General features: G+C 35.8%; 1 protein-coding gene across 1 annotated transcript in view; it reads left to right on the top strand.

Annotated features, from left to right (window-relative positions):
- ZNF804B (zinc finger protein 804B) overlaps positions 1 to 27,966 on the top strand; it is a 584,421-nt gene that overhangs the window by 281,084 nt on the left and 275,371 nt on the right. The window lies entirely within an intron of this gene.

The following is a 27,966-nucleotide window of genomic DNA, read 5'->3' as shown; positions in this document are numbered from 1 at the left end:
AATTTCGCCCCATCTGGTGGTCCTGTGATCTCAGTCCTGTGATCTCGCCCTGCCTCCATTTGCTTTGTGATATTTTATTACCTTGTGAAGTATGTGATCTCTGTGACCCACACCCTATTCGTGCACTCCCTCCCCTTTTGAAAATCGCTAATAAAAACTTGCTCGTTTTAGGCTTGGAGAACATCACAGATCCTGCCGACCTGTGATGTCTCCCCCGGACACCCAGCTTTAAATTTCTCTCTCGTGCTTTTTCCCTTTATTTCTCAAACCAGCCGAGACACCTAGGAAACAGAAAAGAACCCACATTAAATATCGGGAGCGGGTTCTCCCGATAAGTCTGCAAGTGCCAGCCTGGAGTCTGGGGCCATGAGGGCTGACCTGGCACGGGAGTGTCCTTGGAACCTGTGCTCACATGAGTGAGTCTGGAGCCTTGGCTTTAAGGACTGGCCTGGCACCAATCTAAGCCTAGATTCTGGGACCATGGGGCCTTGCCTAACACTGGGGCACTGGGGTTCACTAGGATGGGGCTGGTGTTGAAGTTTGTGGTAACATCAGGTATTCACTTCCCTTTTCTTTCCTCAAGCAGAAGATAACTCTTTTCACACTGTACTGTCCAGGCTTGTGGGAAGAGTTTCATGAGTAATGTGAACTGTCCTTGCTACTTTTTGCAATGTGTATTTTCTTATATCTGTGCCCCACCACTTGCTATAATTTCTCAGCTAAATTTCTTAGCTTTTGTGAAGGTAATTTTATCCATATATAGTTGTTCAAATTAATGTTTCTGTAAGGGAATCAGCACTGTGAAGTCTTATTCTACCATCTTACAGACATCACCAGTATCATCATGTATGACTTAAAGTAAGGATTCAAAGTCATTTTTAAAATAAACTATTTCTACCAGAGGAGCCAAAGTGTTAGATCAGTGAAGGCTGAGAAATGTGCTATACTTTTTGTATTTCAGCTTAACTATAAATAGTAGCACATATTGGTAAAGAATAGATTCTAGCTCTGGAACCAGACAGAGAAGGAGATGGACATGAGTCTCAGCTTTAATATTTACTTGGCTGTGCACTTTGAACAAATTATTCAATGTCGATAAACTTCATCTAATAACAATATGAGGGATAATAATGTAACAGTGTTTCAAAATGCATTCAGAAATGTTACAATATTTCTGAAACTTCTATTTGAAGTCTTCTAACTTTGGGAGATGAAAGAAACCAGTTTGAGGTGTTTCATGAGGGTTTTTCCAAGAGAATATGAAAAGTGGTTCAAGTTATCTCACTTGAATAATATGTAGAACACACACTTAGTATTAGTTCAGACACTGAAAATGATTTGCCCTAAAATATTTACCATATCTGAGATTTTTTTTTCACTACTGATACTGAGCCAAATTTAAATGTTTGAATTTCTAATGATATCTAAACTTTTTTTCTTATATAGTTAAGTTGTAACCTCTCTGAATAGATCTTAGGGTAAAAAGCTTTCACTGTAAAATAAGCCCTAATTTCAGCTATCATAATTTGGGACTAATGCAGAGCTAGCCCTGCTCTGAAGGATTGGATACGAATGTGTTTTATCCATTGAATTCTTCATCTTATCCAAGATTCTACCAGTGAATCAGTCACAACTTTGAAATCTAGAGTTTCTGAATGAGTTTAATACTCTCTTGTTTCCTAGGCAAAAATAGTTCAAAACATTTTTTTCATAGATCTGAGTATCCTGTAGTTATATTATGGATATGAGATAGGAGCAGGTTTTTAAAATCTGGACTACAGGTAATGAAATAATGCATATATTATGTACTCAGGACAATTTAAATAAGCTATTCTGTTTTAAAATACAATCTCATAGTCATTTCTACATACCATTTCATAAAATATGCATTTTTATTGACTTTTTTGGGCAGGAATTGTATGTGTAAAACAAATATGGAAATCAAGGACAGCTGTACAATAAATCAAAGTCACAATGCTGAAAGCAGAAACTTGAGATGCTCCTTAAAAAAAAATGACTTCTAAATCAACTCGTGGTTGCCTGACATTTCCACTGATTAATGCTGGGGTCCTTTGTGGCATACTAATAGGATAAACAAGGAAAAATGGAATTTCTTGCCCTAAGATGAGGATCAGTTTGAAGATATTCATGACCCAGTCACATCACTTAATCACAAATATTTGCAACCTGAAGCAGAAATTAATTCAATGTGCATTTTTTACAATTAAACACAATAGTTTTTTATATTGCAGCACATAATTAACCTTCATTGTCTCAAATTTTGCAAAATAAAACTAATTTCTACTTTTAACTACAAACATGTAATTTTTGTGAGTTATAACAAAATGGAATATTTTCTGACTAGGTTATAGAGTAAATTTAGTTACGAAAGTTCCTGGAACAATGTCATTGCCAAACATAATATAACATCAGCCATAAAATGTCATGGTTGATAAGATGCCCACTGAAAGCTATTCAAAGGACTTCTCTATTAACTTTTGCAAATGCACACTTTGAATCCATAAATCTTTATGGGAACACATTTTAACAAATGTACTGTAGTTTATATTTAAAAGCACTATGTGGTTTGTAGTTAAAAACAATTATGATTGTCTGCTGAACTGAACTGACTAAAGGCAAGGTTTTCACTGAACACAAAACACTTAAGAACAGTAAAGATTGTTGTTAAAATTCAGAGTATCAGCCTCCCTCCAAACTGGGTCACGACCTCCTTTAATAAGACCAGCGTCAGTGAATATATGTTAAGAGATATCAGGAGCTAAAGTAAGTTAATAGAAAAGAAAACATCAGAAGAGTACATTCTGAAGAATGTGAGGTATATATACACAATAGAATACTATTTAGCCATAGAAAATGAAATCCTACTATTTGTAACAACATGGATTATGATATTATCACAAGCGAAATAAGCGAGACACAGAAAGACAGATACTGCATGATCTCACTCATATGTGGAATTTAAAATAGTTCATCTTATAGAAGGAGAGAGTAGAATGATATTTACCAGGGGCTGGAGTAAGATTGGTGGGATATAAAGAGATGAGGAGAAGAATATATAATTACAATTAAATAGGAGGAATATTTAATAATATAGAGACAGAAAGTAGATAAGTGATTGGTTGGTGCCATGAGAGTGGTTGCAGGGGAAGAGCATAGATTTGTGGGGAGAGCCATGGGGAATGTCTACTCATAGTTATGGAGCTTCTTTTTTATGTGATGGAAATACTCTAAAATTTATTATGATTATGGTTTTATAACTTTGTGAACATACTAAGAACAATTTGTTCATTTTAAGAATTGTATAAGATGTGGATTTTATCTCAGTGAAGCTATTGAAAGGAAAAGGATGTATCCTGTATATGCCAGGATATTCTCACAGGTGCCTCAGATTTAGAAAAATCACATTGTCTCAACCTCTTCCAAATTCTCCACATACATAGTGTCTTATTTTTCGTTTTTCTACGTCAGATAGTGGTATCATTCTATAACCAGTTGTTCAGTTAGAACATCCTGAAGGTCTTTCTCATTTTTATCTTCTCACATATCCAACCAAATTCAGATCTTGAATTTATCTTGTCCTTTCTGGTTTTGTTGTCTTTTCTGGTTCTCCTTCCTTTATTTCTGACTCCCTGCAATCCCTTCTCCAATTTGGAGCATGATACTCTCCTTGCTTCCAGATCTTTACACATCTGGAGTGACCTTCTCTCTTTTGCTGCTTGGTGAAATATCGATTATTTAAATTACTTTAAACTGTTCTCATGTACATTTCATTAAGAGTTATTTGAGCTCTACTTTGTGTATTTTGTAACTCTTTTTACATGGCAGTGTTGTATCAATTATCCCATTAATGATCACTTACTTATTTGCTTCTGAAATTCCTGTATTCTGACAAAATAAGTATCTTATCCAACATTGTATTTCAGAGGCTACTTTAGATATTACCTGGTTTAACACATTAATTGACTAAGAAGTTAACTGGCAATTAGGAAGCCTGGATTTTTATACTGAATCTTGCAACAAATGCAGGTTTCTCAAACCTACCCCTATATAAGGGTCAAATAAGTTAGTTTCAAGATTCCAGGATCTATGTTCTTAAGATTTTCAGGTGATTTTGATTTACAACATCTAGAGACTACTATGAAAACCTTAACACTGCATAATTTATAGGGAAACATTGGAATTAATATTTCATTAAAAATACATGAGAGAAAGTTAATGATTATATTTGGAAGGAAAAAGTTACGTATTTCTAAAGTATTGTACACCTTCTTGGTATGCAAAAAAAGTGTCAGTGAAAACTCAGTCTAGAAAAAAAAGAAAACCTTTGAACCTGTTAAATATTTAGTGAATTTGATAGTGTCCAGGTGGATACATAATAAAACATAAATTTCTCTGCCTGAAAAGATTCACAAAGCCTGCGAACAGATACGAACAATGTATGCTGCAAATGATAATGAGATGTTTGCTATGAATAAATATTTATTTACTAAATATGAAAATCAATGATGAAAAGAGAATACTTTTCATAGCTTAAAATGAGTGTCTTGATAAAACTATTTTATGACTTGGGTTATAAACTTAAGGAATCATATTAAAAATATAGTAATAGGTTGATCATATTTTTAAAACAGATTATACAGCAGTATGTTAGTTCGTGAAAGTTCCAAAACATTCTGAAATTTTAGTTCTGCTCACTTTGGAGGGTGTTATTGTGTCGGCGGTCATCACATTTCATCAACCCATTAGACAAAATATTAGGAACAATGTCTCAGTATGCACTTCGATGGATTTTTAATTAATCGATTTCTGCTCAGAAGAATGAAGATCAGAAGTGGAAATTCTATTTGAGTAATATGGATAATTTGTCTAGCAGCAAATGATACAAGCTCTGAAGTATTTCACCAGAGCAGGAGTCTTCCTTCCCATAATAAGCCAACTGTCATTGAGGTGCTATTTACAAAACATCATTACTTCATTTTGTATGAAAATATAACCAAATATATTTTAAAAAGAAGACCTACAAATAAAATTTAAAACCACTAACAAATTTTGGGGCTAGGGACTAAATAAAATTAAAATCTCTCATAAAGATCTGGAAGAAATAAATGGCGTAAACTATTGGTTCCCAAAGTTCTTTGGTTCACAGGTCCTACACTCGTCAGTAGCTTTATTATAAACTAATAAAATCTGTTTTAGAGCTATTTTCGGTTCACAGCAAAATTGAGCAAAATATTTAGAGTTCATACATACCCCCTCTCCCTGCCACAGACACAACCTCCCCCAGTATCAATGTCTCCCACCATAGTGGTACATTTGTTTCGATTGATGACCATACATTGATGACCAAACTTTGAGCTAAAACTGAAAGTTTATAGCTTACATTAGGGTTCACTCATGGTTTGTACATTCTGTGGATTTAGACAAATATATGCTGGTATCAACCACTGTAGTATACAGAATAGTTTCACTGCTCTAAAAATCCTCTGTGTTCTGCCTATTCATCACAGTCTCCTCACTAACCCTTGGCAACTGCTGATCTTCCTATCTTCATAGATTTGCCTTTTTCAGACCGTCATATAGTTGGAATCATACAGTAGATCGCCATTTCAGACTGGCTTCGTTCATTTGGTAAAATGCATTTAAGATTCCTCCATGTCTTTTCAACACTTAATAATATTCTTTTTAGCACTGAATGATATTCCATTGTCTGGATGTACCAGTTTGTTTATGTATTTACTCACTGTAAGAAATCTTGCTGGATTCCAAGTTTTTGGTTGGTATGAATAAAGCTGCTATAAACTTTTGTGTTTAGGTTTTTATATGGACATAAATTTTCATTCATTTGTGTAAATACCAAGAAGTATGAATGCTGGATACTATGGTGAGAGTTGGTTTGCTTTTGTAAGAAATGGTCACACTGTATTCTAAAGTGGCTATACCATTTTGCATTCCAGTTGGCAATAAATGAGAGTTCCTGTTGGTCTACGTCCTTACTGGCATTTGGTTTTGTCTGTGTTCTAGATTTTGACCATTTTAATTGGCGTGCAGTTGTATCTCATCGTTGTTTTAATTTGTAATCCCATAATGATATATGGTGTTAAACATCTTTTCATATGCTTACTTGATATTTTTATAACTTCTTAAATGAGATGTCAAAGTCTGCTGTCTTCTTTTAAAAATCAGTTTGCTAGTTTTCTTATTATTAGGTTTTAAGAGTTCTTTGTATTTATTTTGAGTAACAATTCTTAAAACATGTTTCTTTTGCAAATATTTTCTCCCAGTGTGTGGCTTGTCTTCTCATTCTCTTGACATTGTATTATGTAGAGCAGAAGTTTTTAATTTGAGTGTAGTCTGGGTTATCAATTACTTATTTCATAGATCATGACTTTGGTGTTATATCTAAAAGTCATCACCATACAAAAGTCATTTAAGGTTTTCCAATGGGATCTTCTAGGATTTTCTTTAGATTTCCATTTTATATTTAAGTCTATTCATTCTGAGTTGATTTTGGTGAAAGGTGTATAGTCAGTGGACTAGATTAAGATTTTGTATGTGGATATCCAGTTGTTCCAGCACCATTTGTTAAAATGACTATTTTTGCTCCATTATGTTGCCATTCCTAATCAATCAACTGGCTATATTTATGTAGGTTTATTTCTGAGCTCTCTATTCTGTTCAATTGATCTATTTGTCTATTCTTTCACTAATGTCCACCACCTTGGTTACTGTAGCTTTATAGTAAGTTTGAAGTCAGGTAGTACAGTCCTCCAACTTTGTTCTTCAATATTGAATTTACTATTCTGGGTCTTTTGCTCTCTCTGTAAAGTTTAGAATCAATTGGATGATATCTACACTATAACTTACCGGAATTTTGAGATCACATTGACTCTCCAGATTAAGTTGGGAAGAACTGATGTCTTCACAATGTTGAGTCTTACTGTCCATGAACATGGAATATCTCTTGATTTATTTGGTTCTCCTTTGATATCTTTAACCAAATTTTTCTATTTTTCCTCATATATACCTTATGTATTTTGTTAGATTTACACCTAAGTGGTATAGTTTGGGTATTTGTCCCTACCCAAATCTTGTTGAAATATAATCCTAAGTGCTGGAGGTGGGGCCTGGTGGGAGGTGGTTGTATCATGGGGTCAGATCCCTCATGAAAGGCTTGGGCCATCCCCTTAGTGATAAGTGAGCTCTGGCTCTGAGTTCATATAAGATCTGGTTGTTTAAAAGGGTGTGGCACTTTGCCCCCAAGCTCTCTCTGTTGCTTCTGCTCCTGCCATGTGAGATGCTTATTTGCACCTGCTTCACCTTCTGCCATGATATTAAGCCTCCTGATGCCTCTCCAGAAGCAGATGCTGCTGTGCTTCCTGTACAGCACAGTGAGCCAATTAAACATCTTTTCTTTCTAAATTACCTATTCTCAGATATTCTTAATAGCTATATAACAACAGCCTAATACACTAAGAATTTCATATTGTGTGTGTGTTTATGTAAATGGCTGTCATTTAAATTTCGAATTACAGTTGTCTATTGCTGGCATATAGGAAAGCAACTGACTTTTGTATATTAACCTTCACTCATGCAACCTTACTAAAATCACTTATTAGTTCTTGGCATATTTTTGTCAATCTTTCAGATTTTCTACCGAGATGATCATGTCATCTTTGAACAAAGAAACTTTTTATTCATCCCAAATCTGTATACCTTTTCTTTTCTTTTTCTTTCTTTTCTTTTCCTTTCTTTCTCTCTTTCTCTTTCTCCTTCCACTTTATTTTCTTTCTTTCTCTCTCTTTCTCTTTCTCTTTCTCCCTTCCCTCCCCTTCCTTTCCTTTCTTTCTTTTGTACTTAAGACTTCCAGTAAACTGTTGAAAAGCAGTGGTAAGAAGGGACATCCTTACCTGTTCCTGATCTTACTGGAAAAGTTTCATGTTTCTTGCCATTAAATATGATATTAGCTGTAGATGTTTATAGATGTTCTTTATCAAGTTGAATAAGTTTTTCTTTATTTGTATGATATAATTTGGCTGTGCCCCATTCAAAATCTCACCTTGAATTGTATCCCCCAGAATTCCCAATTGCAGAAGGGACCCAGAGGGAGGTAATTGAATCATGGAGGCCAGCCTTCTTGTGCTATTCTTGTGATAGTGAATAAGTCTCATGAGATCTGATGGGTTTATCAGGGTTTTCCACTTTTGCCTCTTCTTCATTTTTCTCTTGCTGCCGCCATGTAAGAAGTGCCTTTTGCCTCCTGCCATGATTCTGAGGCCTCCCTAGCCATGTGGAACTGTAAGTCCAATTAAACCTTTTTGTTCCCAGTTTCAGGTATGTCTTTATCATCAGCATGAAAATGAACTAATACATTGTAGTTTTCTAAGAGATATTATCATAAATAGGTATTGGATTCTGTTAAACACTTTTCTATATCTATAGATAGTCATGTGGTTTTTATTTATTCTGTTGATATGATGGATTCCATTAATTGATTTTCAAATGCTGAACTAGGATTACATACCTGGGATATATCCTACCTTATTGTGGTGTATGATTCTTTTTATACATTGTCAGATTTGATTTGCTAACATGTTGAGGATTTAAAAATCTATATTCATGAGAGATATTGTTTTAAGATTCTAATTTCTGGTAATGTTATTGTTGGGTGTTGATATTAGGGAACCTTCCCACGGCTCCTCTAGGCCATAGAAATAATTCAATGTTAACCTTAAGTTGTTAGATCCATGCAACTTAATAGTGGTAGTTCACATGTGCTGTCCAACATATGTTACTGTATCATTCCAAATATTTCAACTACAACAGAATAACCTGAGAGTTTACTGTGGCATCTTGGAGCACCTCAACACATAATTTGGGAGTTGTAGGTATAAACACAACTTCCACCTATTCATTTCTACAGTATTCTATTTACATCTTTATTAGGACATGTATTTTAGACTGGCGTATAATATTAATATCAATGGGTGGATCTATTTCTGAAATTATGCTGTGAACAGTTCAAGAACAGTGACTTTTCTTGTTTATCTTAATGTTTGTATGTTCCCTCAGAGTAGACAATGTAGAGTGCAGTGCTTGCTTGTAAATTAGAAATGTAATTGAATGTTTAATTCAAAATTTAGGAAATAAAATCAGGTAAAAATGAAGTCACTCAAAAGATACAAAACAGCACAAGTATGAGACACAGAAGCCAAGTGTCATGAGCAGTATGGAAGTAACAGAAAAAAGGGTCATTAATAATTATAGCAACAGAAAGAAAGAAATTGAGGCAATCATTGGTATAGAGAGAAAAGTTTCTGTATTTGTGATGAGAAATATGTGAAAGAATGTGAGATCTGAAAAAAAAAATCTGTTGTAAGAAAACACATCAATAAAATATTTCAAATCACTCTAAATAGAAATGAGTAAATCTGGGCCAGGCATGATGGCTCACACCTGTATTCCCAGCACTTTGGGAAGCTGAGTCAGGTAGATCATGAGGTCAGGAGATTGAGACCAGCCTGGCTAACATGGTGAAGACCTGACTCTACTAAAAGTACAAAAATTAGCCAGGCATGGTGGTGCGCACCTGTAATCCCAGCTACTTGGGAGGCTGAGTTAGGAGAATCGCTTGTACCCGGGAGGTGAGGGTTGCAGTGAGCCGAGCTTGTGCAACTATACTCCAGTCTGGGCGACAGAGCAAGACTCCATCTCAAAAAAAAAAAAAAGAGAAATGAGTAAATTTGGCAATAAAAACACTTTTTTGTATTGACTTACATTAGGGGGGTAAATATGAAACAGTTTGTCTAAGAAGTCTTAATCCTGAATTCCAGTTCCTTTCATTTCAAGGGACTGAGCATGATTAAGATTGAGGTCTGATTGGGATGCCAACATGTTGCAATTTATTCTATACTATGTGATAAATGTAAACAGGTTTTTCATTATTTTTTTTTCTGAGATGGAATTCTGGTGCTGGTTTGAAAAATATGAATAATTTTATAAAATAATTTTGCTTTGCCTCTTAAAAGATCTCGACTGTTGTAATTTGTTTCTCATTTTTTCATTAAAAATCAAAAGTTATAGTTACAGCTCATTGTTATCAAATCTATGACTTGTTTATTAAAGATTGGCTCCTTAGAACTTTTGTCTAAGCATCATTTTGCCTCAATTAAAGACATGGTTATGTGGTTTCTGAAAAATAATTAATTTACCTGAGCAACCTTTATGAGATAAGTATGTATGATATATACATATACTTAAAGCCTACTTAATTAAAGTTTCAATAGAAAAATAGTCATAATTTGCAAATATCCATCTACTAGTATTCATGTTATACAACTGTGGATATAATAAAGAAATAATTCTACAAATATTTGGTGAGAGACTGCTTTGTACTAGCACTTTGCAAGGTACTGGGAAAATAATGATGAGAAAACAAAGTCTCTTACAGCTTGAGCTTCCAGTCTATTGTGAGACCCAGACATAAATCAAATATTCACGTAAGTAAATATAAAATTAAAGTCCTGTTCATGCTCAGAAGGTGAAGGATTTGACACTAGGAAATTTTAAAACAGAAGGATTTGGCTTCTAGTGAAAATGTAGGAGACTTCTCTAGAGTGTCATCAATTACATTAAGTTTACTAGGAGGTAAATGACAAATACAGTTGCCTCAAAAGAGTCTAGTGAGAAGAATGGCATGTAAAATACATTGAAAAGAGGTGGGTGTGAAACTGAAGAAGGTTTTAGGAGCGGTATTATGTAGATTGTTGGATGCCATTTTAAAAGTTTATAATTGTCTTAAGAGTAATGGGAAACTATGAAAAAGCACAGAGATGGCATCATCATATTTATGTTTTGAAAAGATAGCAGAATGGAATCAAGCATGTGTATGAGTGACAGTGCAGGGTAATTGCTAGAATACCAGATAGTTGGCTACTGTAGTAAGAGCAACAGAAGATGGTGGTATGGAAGGAGTGGATAGATTTGATATAATTACGAGTTAAAATGGGCAGAACTTTTACTAAAGAAGGAATGAGCAAGAAGAAAGTAGTGATCTGTACAAACAGATGGATGATGGTTTTATTCACTGAGATAGAGAATCTTGAAAGAAAATTAGATTGGGGGTAAGGTGTAGTTGGGAGGTATATTTTACCTTTGCAACATCCAATAAGAGATATCAAACCAGAAATAGGGTAAAGAGGTCTAAAGTGAAAAAGAAGAGTTTTTCTAGTTAGTTTGGAATAACTTCCTTTAATGTCACTTTAACAGAATTCCTTAAATTTGTTTTTAATAAAGAACATTATCTTTTTATAGAAATTAGTATAAATAAGAATTACTATATTTGGATCCAAAATTCACTAAAAATATACTAATTCAAAACAAATAAAAATATTTTTGAATAATAACTCTTCCCAACATATTGTGTTACATTTTTAAGACCGTTTTCAACGGGAAAAAAAAAAATGTATTCTCTACGACTATCAAATCGAAAGAGCAATTTTCACAGCAAATATTTAATATAAACTTTATCAGCAAATTGACCACTGCTTATCAATATTGCCATTAATACAATTCAAAACCACTGAGACACAATCTCATGCCAGTCAGGATTCTGATTATTAAAATGTCAAGAAACAATAGCTGCTGGTGAGAGTGTGAAGAAATAGGAATGCTTTTTACACTGTTGATGAGAATGTAAATTAGTTCAACCATTGTGGAAGACAGTGTAGGAATTCCTCAAAGACCTAGAGCCAGAAATATCATTTGACCCAGCAATCCCATTACTGGTTATATACCCAAAGGAATATAAGTCATTCTATTATAAAGAAACATGCACGCGTATGTTCACTGAAGCACTATTCACAATAGCAAAGACATGGAATCAATCCAAATGCCCATCAGTGATAGAATGGATAAATAAAATGTAGTACATATACACCATGAAATACTATGAAACCTTAAAAAAGGAATGAGATCATGTTCTTTGCAGGGACATGGATGGAGATGGAAGCCATTATCCTCAGCAAACTAATGCAGGAAGAGAAAACCAGACACCGAACCTTCTTACTTATAAGTGGGAGCTGAACAATAAGAACACATGGACACAGAGAGGAGAACACACACTGGGGCCTGTTCATTGGGGAGTGGAAAAGGGAGAACATGAAGATAAATAGCTGATGTATGCTGAGCTTAATACCTAGGTGATGAGTTAATAGGTGTGCAAACCACTATGGGATATTTTACCAATGTTACAAACCTACACAACCTGCACATGTATCCCAGAACTTAAAACTTAAATATATATATATCTACCTATATCTATATGGATATGGATATATATATAAGGATATATATCCATATACATATATAGTCATATTAGATATCCACTAATGAACAACAAATTATATCATCTAGTGATGCCAACTGGTTACTAAGAAAGTCTCTTATGGCTGGAATGGATGATATGATATCCAAGAACTGAGCCTTACCTTTGAACATGAAAGAAGTTGATTCTACCAGTCAATTCAGACATATTTCTGAATGGAGAAACGGATTCATATTTATAATCCTTCTCCCTGGATATGGATTGGCTTTATGTCCCTACCCAAATCACATCTTGAATTGTAGTTCCCATAATCCCCACATGTCCTGGGAGGGACCCAGTGGAAGGTAGTTGAACCATAGAGGTGGTTACCCCCATGCTACTGTTTTCCTCATAGTGAGTTCTCATGAGATCTGATGGTTTTATAAAGGGCTTTTCCCTCTTCGCTGGACACTTCTTCCTGTCATCATGTGAAGAAGGATGTGTTTGCTTCCCCTTTTGCCATGATTGTAAGTTTCCTGAGACCTTCCCAGCCCAGTGGAACAGTGAGTCAATTAATCCTCTTTCCTTTATAAATTACCCAGTCTTGGACTCTTCTTAAAGCAGCATGAGAATGGACTAATACAGTAAATTGGTATCACAGAAAGTGGGGTGCTGCTGTAAAGATACCCAAAGATGTAGAAGCAACTTTGGAACTGGGTAACAGGCAGAGGTTGGAACTGTTTGGGGGGGGGAGCTCAGAAGAAGATAAGAAAATGTGGGAAAGTTTGGGACTTCCTAGAGACTTGCTGAATCACTTTGACCAAAATGTTGATAGTGATATGGACAATGAAGTCCAGGCTGAGGTAGTCTCAGATGGAGATGAGAAACTTTTTGGAAACTGGAGTAAAAATGACTTTTGCTACGCAAAGAGGCATTTTGCTCCTTCCCTAGAGATCTGAGGAACTTTGAACTTCAGTTAGATGACTTAGGGCATCTGGCAGAAGAAATTTCTAAGTGGTGAAATGTTCAAGCAGCAGCAGACAATAAAAGTTTGGAAAATTTACAGCCTGACAATGCGATGGAAAAGAAAACCCCATTTTCTGGAGAGAAATTCAAGCAGGCTACAGAAATTTGCATAAGTAACGAGTTGCCAAATGTTAATCAGTAAGACAATGGGGAAAATATTTCCAGGGCATGTCAGAGACCTTCACAGTAGCCCCGTCTATCACAGGCTGGGTGACCTATGAGGGAAAAATGGTTTCCTGTGCTGGACCTAGGGGCCCCCTGCTCTCTGCAGCCTTGGGACATGGTGTCCTGTGTCCTAGCTGATTCAGCTCCAGCCATGGCTAAAAGGACAAAGGTACATCTCAGGCCATTGCTTCAGAGGGTGCAAGCCCAAAGCCTTGGCAGCTTCCAGGAGGTGTTGGGTACCTGTGGGTGCACAGAATACAAGAATTGATGTTTGGGAACCTCCACCTAGATTTCAGAGGATGTGTGGAAATGCCTGGATGTCCAGGCAGAAGTCTACTGCAGGGACGGAACCCTCATAGAGAACCTTTACTAGGGCAGTGTGGAGGGGAAATGTGGGGTTAGATCCCACACAGGGTCCCCACTGGGCACTGCTTAATGGAGCTGTGAGAAGAGGACCACCATTCTCCAGACCCCAGAATGGTAGATCCATCGACAGCTTGCACCATGTACCTGGAAAAGCCACAGACACTCAATGTCAGTTGTGAATGCAGCCTGGAAGTGGGCCATGTCCTGCAAAGTCACAGGGGTGGAGCTGCTGAAGGTGGTGGGAGCCCACCTCTTGCATCAGCATGACTTGGATGTGACACATGGAGTCAAAGGAGATCATTTTGGAACTTTAAGATTTAATGATTGCCCTATTGGATTTCAGACTTGCGTTGAGCCTGTAGCACCTTTGTTTTGGCCAATTTGTCTCATTTGGAACTGGTGTATTTACCCAATCCCTGTACCCCCATTGTATCTAGGAAGTAACTCATTTGCTTTTGATTTTATAGGCTCTTAGGTGGAAGGGACTTGCCTTGTCTCAGATGAGACTTTGGACTTGGACTTTTGGGTTAATGCTGGAATTAGCTAAGACATTGTGGGACTGTTAGAAAGGTCACAATTATGTTCTGAAAGGTGAGGACATGAGATTTTGGAGGAACCAGGGGTGGAATGATATAGTTTGGCTCTGTGTCCCCACCCAAATCTCATCTTGAATTGTAGTTCTCATAATCCCCAGATTTCATGGGAAGGACCCCATAGGAGGTAATTGAATCATGGAGAGTGTTATCCCCATGCTATTCCCATGATAAGTGAGTGAGTTCTCATGAGATTTGATTTTACAAGGGGCTTTTTCCTCTTTGCTTGGCCCTTCTCCTTCCTGCCATCATGTGAAGAAGGATGTTTTGTTCCTCTTCCACCATAATTGTAAGTTTCCTGAGGCCTCCCCAGCCATGCAGAACTGTGGGTAAATTAATCCCCTTTCCTTTATAAATTACCCAGTCTCAGGCAGTTCTTTATAGCAGCATGAAAAGAGAGTAATACACCTCTGAAAAAAGCTGTGTAAAATAGAATGCTGCTATATTTATTACAAGAGAAATAGAAGATCAAAGACATGGGACCATTTGTGTCTCTTGATAAGTTTATTCTTTCTGTATTTCAAAATGTCACAAATAAAAGAAATTATAAACAAAAAGTTTGTAACTTAAAGTCTGAACAATAGGGTTTTGATGGACTAAATAAAGGCCTCTCTTCTCTCGTTGTCTGAGATGCTGTCTAGCTAGTTGGACATTATTATGGTTAATTATCTAACTAATTATACCTCCTTAAAACATTCAGGTTTGTTAAAAACATAATGTTATTGTTATTGTCAGTGATTTAGAAGATATGTTTCTGATCTGGAAAATTTTGATTTTGATTTTCCTTTTTATCCAATTCCAGAAAAGGAACTGGAAAGTTTGAGATAGTTACTCTATAGTTTCTGGTCCCCTAAACATTGTTGGACATACCCCTATTACTTACCCTTTTTTTTTTTTTTAGACTCCATAGAGAGTGATTCTGATGCAAGTATACCCATAAATAGAATATAATCAGTTATATCACTGGTGCAGTCCAGCTATTATGATCAATTATTATCTATTTCTTGTAATCATTCCTCATTTATTTTAATAGTTTTCTATAACTTTACCTGCATAACTTAAATAACTAAAATTTTGACGTTTGCTTGCAATAATCTATTTTTTGGCTCTTCTTTAGGGTAGATAATTTTTATAAATAGCTGAATTTATCCTTTGAGCATTTTAAAATTGCATTAAATTCCCATGTTTGTCTGCAAGTTACAGATTATGTCACTTTACCATATCACTCTTTTCTGCAGACAAGCATTAACGTCTATGGGTGATTTTGTATTAACAGCAAACAACTTCATTTTAGTATTCTCTGCGTTGGACTTTGTAAAGTTAAGGAAGTGGTGCAGTAATATTTACTAGTTGTGTGATTTTGAATGTTAATTAATTTATCCAAATTCAAATTTCTTTCACCAGATTATAGGGAAACTTACAATTGCCTAGTTGATTGTCCATATAAATTAGGGATAATATATATTAAAATACCAAAAATAATGATTGGCATTTGTTACATATTATCAGCTGAAGGTGAAATTTGAAAGGAATGCTTTATTACTCATAAAATATTGCAGCCTTCAGGGTTGTCATTCTGACTGGCTGGGAAGCATAGCCTCCAGCCAGAAGTCAGAAACAGATACTTCAAGGGTGGAAAGAATAAGATAGTAATTTATGCTGAATGAGGTAGCCAAGTATAAATATTCAATAAGCTATGGGAGGAGTCGTAATTGTTCACAAATGGAGAAACAGGCACAGTATATGCGCAATTGAGCTTCATGCCTCTCCACAGGACCCATGTTCAAAAAATGGTGACAACAGCATGAACTCAGGGCACTCTCTGATGTTGAAAAGTGAAGCAGAAGGCATGAAAACCCTCACTGTGCATTCTCTCTAGACTGTCTAGAACCCCTCAGTCATCAGTGGTCTCTTAGGCAAAAAAAAGGAGGGGCAGCATCAGGCGATTGGTTGATCTCAGTGGTGAAGTCTTTTTTTTTTCCCCCCCCCTTTGGATATAGAGCCTTTTGGCTTGTTTTATTTTTCTCTTCTTTTTTTAAATTTCCATAGGTTATTTGGGAACAGGTGGTGTTTGCTTACATGAGTAAGTTCTTTAGTGGTGATTTTGATGCACCCATCACCTGAGAAGTATACACTGCACACACTATTTGTAGTCTTTCATCCCTTACCCCCTTCTCATCCTTTCCCCCTGAGTTCCCAAAGTCCATTGTGTCATTCTTATGCCTTTGCTTCCTCATAGCTTAGCTCCCACTTATTAGTGAGAACATATGATGTGTCTGTGTGTATGTGTGTATGTGTGTATGTGTGTGTGTGTGTGTATATATACACACACAATGGAATACTACTCAGCCATAAAAAGAAATGAATTAATGGCATTTGCAGCAACCTGAATAAGATAAGAGATTATTATTCTAAGTGAAGTAACTAAGGAATGAAGTCTTTTTAAAAGGACTGATTTCTGTTTAACCTTCAGGGAAGAAAGCCTAAGAGCTGTTAGTCACCTGGGAGGGGATATAATGAGGGGTCTGTAACCTCCTATCTAGTCATGACAGGTAATTCAGCTTTCATGGTCTCTTTGTAGCCGCATCGTCTCTTTGTTGGCCAAGAGATGGTCTGTTCCATTGCTTGGGATGCTTAGAATTTTATTTTTATTTCTCAATATTATGAATGTTGCAATGAATGATAATATATTATCATTAAAAATAATAAAAATAAGCCATTAATTCAGTTACCTTAATTAGGTAATTTTATTAGAAATACCCCTGCTACTATTTTGAAAGATGGTCTTGAAACACAGAATAAATTATGGAAAGATTATAGAGACTGTTTGATTTAAAAAACTCATTTCAATTAATTGGTTTTAGTACAGGTCTTGTCATTCCTCAAGTACTGCTCTTAATTATTTCCTTACTTGGATTGGCTAATGGTTTTTCTCTTCAAATGAATTTTATGAAATAAATCAAGGTCAAGTTTAAGATAGAAAAAGGATGCTTTTAGAGAAGGCAAAGTAGGGTCTTAAAGATGGAATTTGTATGACAAATTATCTTGCCCTTTGCTTCTGTTTCAGGGGCATACTTCTTATAAAATATTTGCTGACAAGGTAGAAACACAATTTTAGTTTCTTGTAAATAGCCAAGAGTATTTGTAGTCAGTTCTCCCAAGCGCATTTGCTTTATATTGTACCAAGTCGCTATTGTCTATCATTAACAATCATATTATGTAAACACTTAATAATTATCTACTTTCATGCTGAGATTCCTTGACTTACTATATGTACAATGAAAATGTTGAATCAGCTTTTTTAGTACAAGTTCATTGACAGGCCATGTGGGAGACACTGACTGATAAGAATGGAATCTTCTCAGCCCAATGCTCCACCAAAGGGAGATTTTCACTTTGTTTCTTATTAGCACGATTCACAATTGAGATGTGGGGATGATCTTATGGTTCGCTTCTCTAATGTGTTGGAGTTGGCCTGCATGGGTTTGCAAGAGCTGGCTCTTAAAATTTTAGAAAACTTGCTAACTGGTTTTTGAATACTTGGTAGCTTGAAATTGGTCATAGTGTGAATACTTATACCACACAAATTGGAAAATGCCTCTGCCTCTCTATTCCCCAAAAATCTTATTGTTAAACATTTATTAGCACATCTGGTTTACTTCCACAACTTTAGTACTCAGCTAGTACTGGAAAAGTCCCTGATGAATATATTTGTTCTTTACTATAAAGTTTCAAGTGACAGAAATTAAAAAAAAAATACTGCAGAAACTACACTGCTCTGGGTATAACTTCCTTTGAACAGTTAATAATTTCCTACAGTCTGGCCAGGCACAGTGGCTCAGGCTTGTAATCTCAGCACTTTGGGAGGCCAAGGCGGGTGTATAATCTGAAGTCAGAAGTTCGAGACCAGCCTGGCCAACATGGCGAAACTTCATCTCTACTAAAAATAAAAAAATTAGCCATGCATGGTGGTATGTGCCTGGAGTCCCAGCTACTCAAGAGGTTGAGGCAGGAGAATTGCTTGAACCCAGGAGGTGGAGGTTGCAGTGAACTGAGATCATGCCACTGCACTCCAGACTGGACAGCAGAGTAAAACTCTGTCTCAAAACAAAAATAAAAAATTTCCCACTAGTCTATAGTAGATGGAAAAAAAAATAATTTTTTTCCAGTTATGAGAAGTTTACCACAACGTGGCTGTTCTAGGTCCAAAGTACGAATGCTTTCTATTTAAAATCATATTTCGGAAGATAAAGTTTTAAAAAAATGTTAAAGGCAATGACAAAAGATTTTAATATTATTACCAAGTGACTTCAATATAAAATTTTATCCATTAATGCAGCATCACGAACTTCCTGTAATTTCCTTTCTGCTCTCAGATGAAGGGATTATAGGTTATTGCCACCTAAGAAAGCATGGGATCAGAGTCTTAAAATAAATCAATATTCATGTGGTCTAAAATGATTCCTCCTGTAATAAAGTTGTACCGTTTTCAATCAAAAATATAATTCAAATGGGGAATTGGCAAAATTCCAATGCTTGCTGTATGGTTAGTGGTTTTACAACTAATTCCTTGTATCATAGTGCATGATCCTTGGATTCATGTCCCTGATGATCAGTCACTTTGTTAATTCACCTGTCCATCAGGACTCATTTGTGATACCTTATTCTTCCTTCAGATGGTTTAAATTTTAATAGAGAATACAATTCTCATCTTCTAAAAGTGCATTAAATATCGTCATCTACCCAGGTCTTATTTATTAAAAGACCTTCCAAGGATATAGCTAGGAAATTTTCTTCCTCTTTCTGCGTTTTAAAAACAGTTTGTTTTCATATATCAAAACCTGCTCGTTATAACAAGTGAAATGATAAAGATGAACAGAGAAAAAGCTAATAATTCCCACCTCAGTCCCTCTTAATAATTACCTTTCTGTCGTAACAACTTTTTATATACATATATTATTTCATGTCATTTTCCAAGTTCATAAATACATATACAAATGGATATAACTCATTATCATTTTGTTGAGGTTTTATCAAGGTGGAGGCACAAAATAAACTTCATTTTATGACTTTTTTTTAACATAAAATATATTATGGATATCACTCCTGGACAATAGATACAGATCCTACTCATTCTTAACGACCAGACAATATTCCATAATATAGATGTATCAATGTTTTCAACTATTCATTTATCTATAAACCCTCAGATTATTTTTGTATTTTATCTCTTCTACAAGAAATGCTGCACTAAAGATATTTACCTGTGTGTAGGTGTGTGTGCATGTATACAGTTACTTCAGTGAAAAAAAAATTCTAGAAGAGTTAGTACTATACATTTTTAAATAGATATTACCAAATTGTTTTTCAAATAATTGTATCAGTTGATATTCTCACAAGTAAATTTTTAGGAACTATTTACTTTCAATGACCAAAATAATTTGATACTATTACCAACTGATTTAAATGTAGAATTTCAACCATTAATACAGAATTATTAAAAGGATATGAGGATGAATTTCTCCACATACTATCAAGTGCTGGATTTTATTGTTCCTGTTCATTTTTATTGGATTCAGAAGCCTGAAGTTTACTATTTTACTATTCATGCTTCTGAGTCCAGCAAATATCAATTTTAATATATGCCAATCTGATAAGAATAAAAATGTGGCCTTCATGCCCACTAGTGAGATTGAACATCTTTTCATATACTAAGATTCTAGTTTGAATTTTATTTTGTTAATTATGTTTCAATTAATTGCTCATTTTCCCTTTAATCTTTTAATTTTTGGGTTTTATTTCATCTCATAAATTTATGAGTTTCCTTTATCAAATATATTAACAATTTTCAGTAAACATTCATGGTTACAAATACAGACTGGTGCCAGACTACCTGCCTTCAAATCCTGTCTTCCACATCTCTTACCAGTCTGTCTTTAGGGAGGTATCCTGTCTTCCCTGTTTTCAGTTTCTTCATTTATAAAATGGAAAGAATACCAAGACCTCCCTCACTGGGCTGTTTTGAGGAAGAAGTGTTAGCTATTAATATATATACATTAGTTCTTTCCCCCTGTGATTTTGTTTGTCTTTGGACTTTGAGATATCTTTCATTTTACCAACTTAAAGGTTTTTTATGTTGTTAAATATGTCTATTTTTTTTTATGGATTATGCATTTTCTTTCAGTTAAAGATCTCTCTCCTAACTCTTTTATTTTTCAGGTATTAACTTGTATTGTATTGTATTGTATTGTATTGTATTGTATTGTATTGTATTGTATTGTATTGTATTGTATTGTATTGTATCGAGATAAGGTCTCGCTCTGTCACCAAGTCTGGAATGCAGTGGAGTGATTATGACTCACTGCAGCCTCTAGCTCCTGGGATCAAGCAATCCTGCCACATCAGCCTCCTGAGTAGCTGGGGCTACAGCTGTGTGCCACCATGCCCAGCTAATTTTTTTTAATTGTTTACATTCAGTTTTATAATTTTTCTCTATCGTTCCTATGTTTCTAAATAGCTAGTAAATTACAGGATAACTAAAACTATGCTCAGTGATTGCTGGTGCTAAATTGCATATTTGAAATAACTGTAAAACAATAAGTAATTAAAATAATAAATAATTTTCATTATTATAGATTTTGAAGCTAAGTTAAAATTCCTACATTGAACATTACAATTTAAAAATACACATCAAAGAAGCATTTATTATTTTACTTATTTTGGGGTCATTTTCACCAAACAAGCAACCTCATGGGTACAAAAACACTGAATTGTGTATAGTTTCTGATTTTGTGTCCTTGGTTAATGACAGGAAGCACAGAACTCAAACCTCATACACAAGCAACCCATCTTACTATGGCTTTCCTATCCAGGCATTGCCTCGACAAAACATACTCACATTTAGCCCAGTTCATTCTTTTTCATGCATGTGGAATAATGATATTCAGATTTTCTAAGAAAACTGATATTTTCCACACTCACTTCTTCGCACTGCAGTTTAAGAGTGTATGAAAGCTAATTACCCTTTGGTCATCCAAGTTTGAAAGAGTTATTTGGGCTTTCACATTTTTCTGTTACCTTGTTAGTGTAAGACTTGTCTATGTTCCTCCAGCTTAATTAAGATCAACTGCGCTTATCAAAGTCATTGATTTCTTATTTAACATTAAATCATAGTCCAAAAGAATTACAAACTTCTCTTGATACATACAATTTAATTGAGTATAATTATAATAGTTTTATGGTACATTGTTTTTATAAAATTAAATAGAATGTTTCTTACAGAATTTTGTGAAAGACGTTCTGGTTGTGATTTCTATAATCAAGCTGTCAGAAGGCTAGTCTGTCAAATGAATGAATAAGTGACATTATTTTAGTCAAAACTACACTTTTATTGCTTTTACCTCCTTGTTGTATTTATAGCACCTAGTCATAATTTCTAATTTGACAGACACTTGAGTCTTGTTGCTGTATTCAGTGGTGTTTCTTGTCACTTTCTTTTTACCTCAGGTGCTTTCATTTCTGCATTTGACTCCGGTATCCAGAAAATCATACATAATGGCAATTTACACTGAATAATAAAGTAGATTCGTGTGAATTTTTTCCTGAGCTATTCATTTTGAACTTCAAGTCAATATTGAGAATAATATTAACATTAAAAGTAAACTAATTTGCAGCTGAACTTTGCAGTAGGGATCAAGGAAGAGTTTTGCATAAATGTTACTATTTATTTTTCACTATCATAACTTTTTTATTATTTTTGGCTATAGTCATAGTTTTTACTGTTTCAGATTATCACTTTTCATTTCCTTCCTCTTCTCTTTTCTTCCTTCCTTCGTTTTTTCCTTCAATCACTTTTCTTCCATGCATTTCTTGCTCTCTTTCTCTCTCTCTCTCTCCGGTTGAATATAATTGATTGTACACTCTTATGCACTCAGAACAAATCTTAAAGCTTCTTATCTGAACTGATCTTTTTGTACTGAAGAGAGTAATATGAAAATTGAAGGCAGAAATTGAAGCTCTGATATAATTGGATGTTGAATGTTGGTCCTGTCTTGTCATAGATGGGGAGAATATAGGTAATAGGTTCTGTCTATGTTGAAGTGTTGTCACTCAGTATTCAATTTCAGTATTCCTAAATAGCCTTAATGTCTTTTTAACCTGCACGATTACATTTTCACAACTATAGCTATGCTGCCACTTAAAATGTGGTTATTTGTCTTAAAATTGTTCACCAAATTTCATGCAGAATTCTAAGCCTGATCTCCTGGGAGATATAACTCATTTTATAGGTAGAGGCTTTAATAAGTAGTTAGCCTGGTTCTCTCCTGCTGTGTTCTTCTCTTCCCTGGCATTTGCCCTGTGTTTTAGGAAATTAATTGCTGCCTTATATATGCCTATTATACAAGAATAAATAATTTATTCTTATATGTTCATTTATGTTTATTATATATAATATAAATATATATTATTGTTAATATATGTTTATATATTATTTGAAATCTTATATATTCTTACTATATAAGAATAAAACACTTTCTGGAGAGGAAAAAAAACAGACATCAGAACAGTGCCTGGGATAGCCTATTGGATAAATATTTGTTGCATTATTTCATACATTAATGATGGCACCATAAATTTTCTTTTAAAGATTAGCATTTCAGAGAGATGCTCAGACCATACCACTTCTAAGGAAATGATTGTGGCTTAGTAAGGCAGTAAAGATGAACAAGAAGTAGTAAAGGATGGTCAAGCACTGAGTAAGATTTTTTTCGTGTTTGTTATCTGGCATAAAGCATTAGGAAAAAGGAACTCTTTTTTTCCAGATGTCCCAATCTTTCAATGGACATATTTACAGCTAGAGCAGTCATATTCATTTATTCTTTTATTTTTGGAGAGGAGGAAGGGGAGGTAGTAAGGTGATTTCCAAAATGTGGATCTCTAAGTCCCTGTAAATACAGACCAACCCTGCTGGACCTGATACTTTTTCTCCTTCCTCCCTCTCATCTTCATTTTCTTCCTTTTCTTCTCCCTTTCTTTAAAACTATGTTTTGAATGTCTACTTGAAGACCTGTTCAAGGCATTGATACTTATCAGTAAATACAATGGCCAAGAACTTTGCTACCATGTAGTGATTATCTTCTACCACAGGAAGAAAGACAACTAAAATAAAGCAAACATTCAAATGCCAAAATTTAAGATAGTAACAATTACTATTATAAACAGGGTAACGAATTAAAGAGAGATGGAGTTTCGGTGATGTTAAGTGTTGACGTAGATTGACTGGCCATGGAAGACCTACTTGAAAAGGTAAATTTTGAGGGATGACTCGACCAAGAAAGTTCAGTTATGGGGAAATCTGTAGCCGAGGGAAGAATCCTTTTGAGGAAAGACTGAGTACAGAGGAGGATCATATGACTGGAACTTGGAAAGTGAAGACAAGAATGGTAGAAAGTGAAAGTCCAGGTCTTCTAAACCTTGAAGACCTCTGTAAGTTCAATGAGAAGCCAACGGGCTGTTATAATAGCATAACACTCAGATCTGATTTGTAGTTTGGATGCTATGTGGAGAAAGGGTTAGATACAGGTTAAAAGAATGAGCACTGGGGTTGGGGTGATTAGGTCCATCAGTAATATTTGTGGGCCTACTACAAGAAGAAAAATGGAGGGAAATAAATGGGATGGAAGGTTAATAACACGTCACAACAAGGTTGGATCTTACCAGTTTTGTCTAATTCCTGCTATCAACTTCACCTCTAAGCAGATAAAAAGTAGGAGAAAGACTGCCCACCCCCTTCCTTTGTCCAGTGAAAAGTCTCACACATGTGAGTGAAAATTGTAGCCATTTAGGCAGGAAATTCCATGGTCCTTTGCATTTGGAAAGTGGCCAGGGAAACCTTCCCCTTAGAGCTCTGGAGGTTTGCTGCAAAAAATAATCAGAAAAAGGTGAGGGGTAGAGCTGCACGGGAACAAATGTATAATTATGCAGATTCATTCCCTCAAGTAATTTATTGGTGCTGTTCTTAGAAGAATAGATGAAAACTCTGTCTGGGTGTGGTGATAACTCCAAGTCTCTTCTCAGGTGGTTGAGTTTTTCTGGTTATTTTATAAGATCACTAGGGTGAGGATTTAAGACAATTGCATTTCTTTTGGAAAGAAGCTTTCTTGGTCAGATAAGGAAATTCCACAGAGACTCTCTCCCTGTAATTGGAAGTGGGGACACAAGACAAAAGTTAGAGGAGCATTGATTCTGGGGCATCTTCAAAAGCCTCTCAGCATATCAGAGTGCCAGTCTTTGGGATATTGCTTTTTGAGTTCCAACAAAAGGGATGGATAAATGGGATTGTGAACTTTCAAGGATGTAAACACTTGGTCTCAAAGATTCCTTGTCCTGTAGCATAGGATAAATGTAGAGGTGGGCAAAACTGGCCCAATAAAGCTGGAAGCCCGGGGGCATATACCCTGGTTGCTCAGCTCTGAGGGAAGTATCATTACTGATAACATTAAATATGGAGAAAAGTAGAGAGGTGCTATGTATGTTTAGAAGTAAAATGAACCAAGTTGAAAACTGGGTTTAAGGAAAATAGACAGTAGGTATCTTCTTACAGCTTATGATGTAACAAGGAAAGGAGATGTAAGGTCAGGGGAAAACCTGTTAAAATTGAATACAGCAAAGAAAATCCCTCCTGCCTCCAGTCCCAGATGTCTTATTCTTTCAGTATTTTTGATATGACACTGAAATAGGACTAAACTTCATAGGAAAAGCATAATACCAACCAAATTTCAAATAGTCAACATAATACTTTTCCAGAAAATAAATGGGATTGAAGGTTAATAACCTGTCACAACAAGGTTGGATCTTACCAGTTTTGCCTAATTCCTGAAATCACCACACCTCTAAGCAGATAGGAATGGAGGAAACACTGCAATGGGAATAGGTTCATTGACTGATGCACACAGCAAGTCAATACACTAAGACTGTGGGTTGCAACAGAGCAAGAGGTTTAGTCATAGTGTCACTGAATGAAGAGATGGGAAGAAACCTCAAATCTATCTTCCGGGGGAATTTGGGATTAGGGTTTTAAAGGTTTTGGAGTGGGCCAAAGCATGAAGATCATTGATTGGTCAAAGAGTGCAGGGAGAAGTCATGGCACAGGGAGAGGAAGAAGCTGTATTTTTATGCTGGTCCCATTTCCCTGAGGGTGTCCTCAAACTTGTTGCTGGAATTTGGAGTCTGAAAAACATCTTAAGTGATAGATTCTTTTTTTTTTTTTTTTTTTTTTTTTGAGACGGAGTCTCGCTCTGTCGCCCAGGCTGGAGTGCAGTGGCGCGATCTCAGCTCACTGCAAGCTCCGCCTCCCGGGTTCACGCCATTCTCCTGCCTCAGCCTCCTGAGCAGCTGGGACTACAGGCGCCTGCCACCTCGCCTGGCTAGTTTTTTTGTATTTTTTAGTAGAGACGGGGTTTCACCGGGTTAGCAAGGATGGTTTCGATCTCCTGACCTCGTGATCCGCCCGTCTCGGCCTCCCAAAGTGCTGGGATTACAGGCTTGAGCCACTGCGCCCGGCCTAAGTGATAGATTCTTAAACAAAAGCCTTACGATTGTAAAGTCAGAGATCCTGTCTATAGGAACAATGGGGATGAAAATCAATTCTTAAACAGTCTTATGACCCTAGTGTCAGAAATCCTGTGTGTAGGAACAACAGGGATGCAAATGGTCAGTAACCAATGCTAACGTGACTTTCAGCAGCAAGAAAATGGGTCAAAGTGCAGCCAGATTAATGCTTAATTATAACTATATTTCTGTCCAGAAAGTGGCATGCAATTCTTATCAACCCTAGGGAGGGGACGGTTTCAAGACTAAAGAGTCAGGGAGGCCAAAAACAGTTTGCTCAGACCATCCAATGACTGGAGCTTGGAGTGAGGGCTGCAGTTCCTTGATGGACTAAGAAAGAAAGGAAAAACCCTTTTCATTTATTTTTAAAAATTAATTAATTAATTAATTAAAACTATAACATCCCAAGTGCACTGTTGGGCACAGAGAAGTGTAAGTGGAATTTACATTGTTTCTGACTTTATCGATGTCCAGTGTAATACTAGGGTATTCAGAGGGGATGTGAGGAATGAAGAGAGGTGAGGCTGAGTAGAGGCAGAAAGAAGTCCAGTGACAAAGGGCCAATGAAGGAAGCAGGCCACTGTGGAGTGGGGTTAGAGTAGAAGCAAGTGATGTGATGTGATTTCTTATTCTGTGCTATTAAATTTTTGGTCTAAACCTCCTTGATTTCCTCCCCAGATCAAGAAGTTGATTATCTGCCTTTGAGGAGCTTGGTCAAGGGATCCTAATTTCAAACATTATGAATTGCAGGCGTGGACAGAGAAGTACATTATTACAAAAACTAATCTAGAAAATGACACAGATTAAGTGTGCAAGTGAAGAGAACAACTGAGGCATTTATCAATATTCTGTCTCAGAAAAAGAGAAATGTTCCAGAGTCGCTTGGGGGAGGCCAATTCTCAGGCCAGTGGTTTAATAATACAAAACAACTTTAACATAGCAGCCTGTTTCATCAACTTTGATTACACTCCTCTGGATGCTTACTTGCCCTTATTGACTGTTAGTAAGATGTTTTCCCTATATTTATTAGAAAAGCTACATTTATATTAAAGATCTGCAAATAAAACAATGTGTTGAAATATGAGAATATTTTGAAACTGCTTAGGTATGGTCAAAGTTAATGATTTCAGTTACATCCTTATAATTACTGTCATCAGGTTTCTACCTTTATGGCTTCTTAATTGTTTAAAGATCATAAAACAGAAAATTTAGCACAAGCTTGAGAAATATATTATATGGTATAACATAATTTTATATTGATATTATCACTATAAAAAGATTAACAATGGATTTTATTTTCCACACCTTTGATTATTATTTAAACTATAATGTACTATGTACTCTGTAGCATAACATTCCTACTAAATAAACATTCTGTTTTTATTTAGAAACAAGCATTTCTTAAGGTTTTAACTTTTACCAGGCTTACCCTGATGATGCAAAATAAGGAATGGGGGTTCTGGTAGTACATGAAGGGAAAAAGACAGGATGACACTTCCCACTGGGAGAAGTCAAACTTACCCCTCAGAAATGTGGCAGTGAAGGATTTTGTTTGTTTGTTTGTTTTTAGATAGGGTTTCACTCTTGTCCATCTGGAGTGCAGTGGTACAATTTCAGCTCATTGCAACCTTGACCTCCCAGGCTCAGGTGATCCTCCCACCTCAGCCTCCAGAGTAGCTAGGACTGCAGGCCTGGGCCACCACATCCAGCTAATCTTTGTATTTTTTGTGGAGACAGGCTTTCGCCATGTTGCCCAGGCTGGTCTCTAACTCCTGAGCTCAAGTGATCTTCCAAGTTTGGCCTCCCAAAGTGCTAGGATTACAGGTGTGAGCCATCATGCCCAGCTGGAATGGTTCCTTTCAGGCTAAATAATTCTCTTTTGGT

Source organism: Chlorocebus sabaeus, chromosome 21 (genome assembly GCF_047675955.1).
Source record: "Chlorocebus sabaeus isolate Y175 chromosome 21, mChlSab1.0.hap1, whole genome shotgun sequence".
In the NCBI taxonomy this organism is placed as follows: Eukaryota; Metazoa; Chordata; class Mammalia; order Primates; family Cercopithecidae; genus Chlorocebus; species Chlorocebus sabaeus.
This window is presented reverse-complemented; position numbering and strand designations above follow the sequence as displayed.